We start from the raw sequence: 6,608 nt of genomic DNA, 5'->3' as shown, positions 1-6,608 counted from the left end.
AACTAGTGTTTGTATTGCTAATTGCTCCTCAGGCTTGGTAGTCAATACTGACTCTTCAATCCTATCATTTTCTTGCTTGTAAATCTTAGTTGCACCTTGAGTTTTTGTTTTAGGTATAGAAGCATCTTCTTGACCTATTTGAATTGGTGTCCCATCTTTATCTTTTGTAGCAACTTCTTGTACTAACACATTTTGTACCATTATTGTCTCTTTCCTTTGGTACACTACAATGGGCATTGTAGGTTGTACCATAGTAAATTGAGGGGTCTTAGATATGTCTTTTTTTTCTTCCTCTATAGATGTCTTTTCTACCTTCTCAAATTCATCTACACTCACCAATACATGATGACTACATAGTTGTGCCTTGGTGGTGGTGTCCAGCAATATCTTTTGCATGTCCTCCTCTATTAGGGGATTGATGTTTTGATATACTATATCAAAAACATCCTTAATATTTATTGTATCTATGTTTACATCTATTACATGTTGTGAAATAGCACTCAACATTTGTACATTTGGTATACTCTATTCTATTTGCTACTCAACTTTAGATATTGCCTCTAAATATGCATTCTTCTTAGTGCCTTCTACAATTGCATAATTTTTAGTTTCATCTTTAGTAACCTTGGTTACTTATTTTTCACCTTTGTCTTCACCTACCTCAATAGATGTCTACTCAATTTCCTTAGGTGTTGTCATTCCATATATTACTTTCCATATCTGAGTGGACTTCTAAACAACATCCTCAATGTCATTTCACAAAATATTGAATTCCTTGTATTTTGGAGAAAATCTCCTTGTGTACCTCTTAATGGCCTTTGACATTGTAGCCTTATCCTATTGTGGCATCACACTTGCTAGTGTAGTCTCTCAGATTTTCCTTTCTGTATTAAGACTAAACTACCATTTTTGCTCAACTCTAACATATAGACTCTTGGGTATAGAGTTGGCAATCTCAATTGGAGTCATCTTGAATGTTGTTATTGTGGCATATATGGACTCTTCCACTTGATTCATTTCAATCTTTCCAATTTTATCAAACTCAACATGTGTGAATCTAGATAAGTTAGCATTATTCTTTATATTCTCACATAAGTTGTCCAAATCAAAAGGACTATGACTTACCACTTGGAATTGGTTGTTGTCAGCATATTATATTTTCACCTCATCTAATTCAGCTAGAACAATGTATTTTTCCTTTGTCTCTTCTCAAACTCATCTTCTTGTGTAGTTGTGCTGGCTCTCTTTCCTTTTGGCTTTTCCACTTCTTAAACCTTCTTAGAATTAGCTCTTGTGTTGGCCTTGATAGTAGGAATTGAAAGCTTAGGTTGTGTAGGTTTTGCAACCTTCTTTGGTTTGCTAACTACTAGATCTTTGGATTTCCTCTTCTTCTTATCTATGGCTATAGGTGCTTCATTGGCTTCTTCTCCCTCAAAACCTTCTTCAATTTTTTCTTCATCTCTACCTTGGTCTTCTCCTTGACCTTGAGTTATGGCCAATGATTCTTGGATAGGTACATCTTCACCTTCTTCATCATCATCATCACTCTCTTCTTCCTCTTCATCTTCTTCTACCCCTTCACCAATTTTTTTTTTGAGCTTCTTAACAAATTTCTTCTTCTTCCTTATTATAGAGGTGGTTTTCAAGTCCATATTGGCTACATCATAATTACCAAAAGCTATAGCCTTCTTATCTACTTCTTCTACCAAAAAAGTAGTAATTGTTGCAGATGCCTCATCTACATTTATCTCATAACCTAGAGGGTTTAGTCATCTCACCCTTGGACCTGTAACCTAAACATATGTGAAATCAATATAAACTAGAAATAAAACATCATTGAAATGCTTCTCAACTAGTGACACTGGTATCCTCATTCTTTTTTTCATTTACTTCTTAAAGTCTTCAAAGTAGTTAGTCATTATAGACTCAAAATTTTCTCCAAGTTTTTCAATGTATTCACCTATCTGCACTACAATAGATCTATTTGTCTTCCACGCAACTTTACCAAAATAAGTACATTTTTTTTGCACATATAAAAACATACAAACAAGTATTGAACCAAAATTGCACTTTACACTATTGGTTTTCCTTATGGCTCCTTAGTTTTCTGATAACTATTGTAACTATAACTCAAAAAGGTCATAAGAATAGTCCTTCTTGACTATCTTGTAGCCTACATCAACAGGAATATAAGGTACACTATTCAACCTACTATATTGAAAGAATTTTTGTACAATTATCCTTACTACAAAATAAATTAGGGGATCTATGATGCCATCAATTTTCATTCCTCTCTTATTCTACACTGCCCCTATGTTTTTCTCAATAACCTCTTTTGCATCACTTTGCATGGTTTTAGGTTTTTCTAGGGTTGGATACCCTATTACCCTCTACACAATCTTCTTGGTAATCTTTATAGGTCCATCCTCTAACCACACAAATTTTTCATGAATCCTTCTCAAAACAATCTTTATCCACTCTATCTTGAAAATTTTGGGGAAATCTAGGGTACAAGTTAACCCTTTTCTTTTTACAATCTTATATTCCTCCTTAATATTCCATTTTCACATTATTTTTCATATAGGTCTTTGATCTCTATGTCACCTATGCTACCCACCTTACATGTGCAACACCATCTTACATATTGAATCATTAAAACTTGTGGTGGTATCATCGATAGTGCACTATACAGGTCTTTCTTGTATCCAATGTTAGGAATTGCTCTAAAATTTGGTTGTATAATCTCATTACTGATTAATTAAAAATTTAAAACCTCCTTTCCCTCTTTAACCTTAGCAGTAGAAGAACTAGACACCATATCGATTTCCTAGGTCTTGTAAAAATTCAAACAGCGCAGCTCGGTACATGATAAATACCTTCACAAATATGTTGAATGGTTTCAAATAGTGCTTGAATCCAATCTAAAAATTCTTGGAATGATCTCTTCAATATTTGATAAATACAACATCAAACATTTTTAGATAAATACAAGCTAACCCTTCCAAACCCCAAACTGCAAGTGACAAAAATAAGGGGGAAATATTTGAAGAAAGGGGAAGAAGACATAAATTAGAAATGTCATTATTAGATGAGTTAGTAGCATCAAAGTTTACAAACATGTATATATTGTATAGTAGAGATTAAGTTTTGATGATTGTGTTACACTCTCATGGGGAGCATTATTTTTTCATGAAAATTGAAGTCATGACAAAAAAAATTGCCACTAATGTCAAATGGAGTTCCTATTTGTGTCTAACACTTAGTCATTTCCAAGGAAGTGTTTGACAATCATCACTACAATTGAGCCATCTAAAGAAGGCCAAACTACAAAAGAATTGTCTACATCTTATCATAAGCCAAGAAAGTTAGAGGTTTCCAAGCACCCTAGTAGAGATCAAGTCAATACACATGTCGAGTAACATAAAAGAGACAAATAATTTGGAAAAAAACTATATGTCGAGTGTACAAAAGCTGAGTGACAACATGAATGATAGTTATGACCGAGTGTTAGAACACTTAAGTGTTGAAAACAATTGTATATTTCATATTATCCTTGATGGTACAAAAATGTCATATCTTTACTAGTTAGTGTATGTCAAGCTCACTTGGGTGATGAATATAGTTTCTTGTGTCTATCATGCATTCCTATGTTTGCCAAGTTTAGAAGGCAGTGTTTGCCAAGTTCACTCAGGCATCAAAGAGAAGTTTGCAGAACTTGAGTGTTAACCAAGCTTACTCAATTAACAAAGGAAAAGTTGGATGAAACTAGTGTTAAATGACCTCACTCGATTACCAAAGGAATTTTATGAAGTTGCAACATTAACTTAGTTCATTTGGTTAACACAAGAAAATCAATTTAGTGTTAGTGTCTATTGAGTAGGGTCAGCTAACAAAGGATTTTCTTATTTTAGCATATTGAGTTTAATAGATTTTTTTGCTAGTTTATCCAACTAAAGAGATGAATAATTATTATTGTAAGTTGTATTCAAGCTAACTTGACAATGTGTATGATATAAGTATAAGGTTAAGTTGAGGATTGAATGTGTGAAAACGTGTAGAAGATAAGAAGATGCTTAGAGGAAGTGAATTGGAAGGATAAGAAGAATATCCTTATTGGGTTGCAAAGATTAATCTGATAAAGAAGGATCAAGAATTCGAGCCAAAATTGAGATGTTACAACAAAAATTAGGTTATTTCATTTTTACTCTCTAACCACTATAGTAGTGTATCGAATCTCTTAATAGAGTTAGCCTAATAGCTATTTTCCAAATACTTTAACAAGGTGGCATTTCTAGATTGAAGTGTTTAAAGCCCTCTAACAAGGCACTCCTAATAGGTTGATTAAATCCTCTAACAAGGTCATGCCTAATAAATAGTATGTTTTGTAAATATTTAATAGGGTTGGCTCCTAACAGGGCTCACTTCAAAAGAGTGAAAAATAGTAACTAGTTGCAATTGGTGGTTTTTCCAAAATTGAGTTTCCATGTTAAATCTTGGTGTCACTTTTGTTAATGCTACTTATTTTAAGTGTATGAACTAATTTAATTAAGGTTAATCACATTTAATATCTTAAGATCTATATGTTCAGTATTTGTCAAGTAATAATTGATATTATAGCACTTACCAAGTTACAACATATTGTCAGTGTTAACTGAGTAATAGTAGTTTTAGTAGAGTTTATATTTTGTATTATCATCTAAGGGATCTAGGATTTATTTTTGTGGTAATTGACTGACCCCTCCTCTCTCAGTTACTCCTCTTATATTTCCAACATCAAGTGTTGAGTAAATTAGTCTTGACATATGAGATTGTAATTGCATAAACACATATCTAAATCAGTTTATCTGACTTCTCCATGACATTTAAATATTGTAGAGACATTTAAGGAGGAGATTATCCATATTTTTATAATGCATTAATCCCAAGAAAATAAAATTAACCAATCAAAAAATCAGAAGGGTAAAATAAAAAAAGGATGAAATGTTGATTGTTGATCCTAATCCAGAAATTTCTATGATTATCTATTTAAGAAGGGTTCCTACCCTAGGATCATAATGTTGTATGAATGATGAAGTGTTTAGTATGAAGGAGCAAACAAGACAAGTATACAATGAAGGAAGGCTAAGTCTAAAAGGGGGTTAGATATAGAAACCTAATAGTGAAAGATAAAACAAAGACATCATATTAAGATTTTAAAGAGAGGAGATCCTTACTAAAATTTGAGAGAAAACTAAAGATTAGGTACTGAATCAATTTTAATTAATTGAGTTAGGGAAAATCTCTTAATAGAGTGGTTCTAATAGTCCTCTTTAAATCTCCTAACATAGTCCTTACTTTATTGTAAGTATAAAATCCTTTAATAGGGTAAGAACTAAAAATCTTAAATGCTTTTAATAGAGTAGGCCCCTCATAGGGTAGATCATCATATATGATCAAATTGTAGCCCTAACAATCAAACTTTGTTGATTTGTGGGTTTCATCCCCACCCAAGTTTCACCTTCAACTTGAAATGTTTCTAGGTTACCAAAATCATTGTGTTATGTGTTGATATTTTTCATGGATGTTATGCTTAGATATATTTTATTTTAGCATTACAACTTTATGTTTATGTGATATGAGATATGCGATATGAAATGGATTAGTTTTGAATATGGTTAATTATTTTATTAGTTAAAAATTTTATAGATCCCAATTCACCCACCCTCCCCTCCCTGACCTCTCAATATCTTGTTTCCCATTAAGATTTCCAATAGAACACCTAAGTCTAATTAGAGACTACCTAGTTAAGGGATTTTCCAATAACTTATAGAAATGGTTAGTTATTATTACAATATGGAAAATAACCTTTTACTTCTTTCCATTTTGAATCTTGTTAGATCCCTTACACTTTTTTTTTCCTTCTCTCTATACTATAATCTCAATAGTTACTTCAATTCCACATCAACTCTTTTTATTTCTCATCTTCCATCAATAACCTTATGTCTGTCACTCAATATTCCTTTTATGCTTGTTAAATCTTCATAACATAATTAGGGTTTCCATTTTCTTGGCTGTGAATTTTTCCATAAACTATTTACCTTATTCATCATCCACATAAAGTCTTCTATCATCTCCAAGGTGTAATACTATTCATCAAAGTCTCCTTGTAATTCTCATCTAAATCCTCATTACTAGTGTCCATACATCATTTGAATCTTCTCATCTTTCTATATTAACTATTTTACCTTTGATGATATTCAATGAATTTGACAATAACAAAATAGGTCTGATCTTCTCTATCATCGACTCAAAGCCTTTAACTTTTTTTCACTTTCTTGTTCTCTGATAAAAAACTCCTTTGTACTAAACAAACTTTCACATATCTTATTTACTAATCAGGTTCTTTTTTATCCTTTGTATTGATAATGATATAGTTATTCTATAGTTGTTTATCTATTTAATTTCTTCCAATAAATATCCTTCTTTTTGATAGTGTATCTTGTATATACATGTTTGTCTTCACCTCTTTTATTAACTTATTCACCTATTTAGTTATTTAGCATCAATGATAAATTTGATTATAACATGGTCCTCATCATAATATACCACTACTTTCTTCTTTTTATCAC

This window comes from Cupressus sempervirens, chromosome 9, assembly GCF_028749045.1.
Source record: "Cupressus sempervirens isolate cs-2001-9-10 chromosome 9, ASM2874904v1, whole genome shotgun sequence".
NCBI classification, from domain to species: Eukaryota; Viridiplantae; Streptophyta; class Pinopsida; order Cupressales; family Cupressaceae; genus Cupressus; species Cupressus sempervirens.
This window is presented reverse-complemented; position numbering follows the sequence as displayed.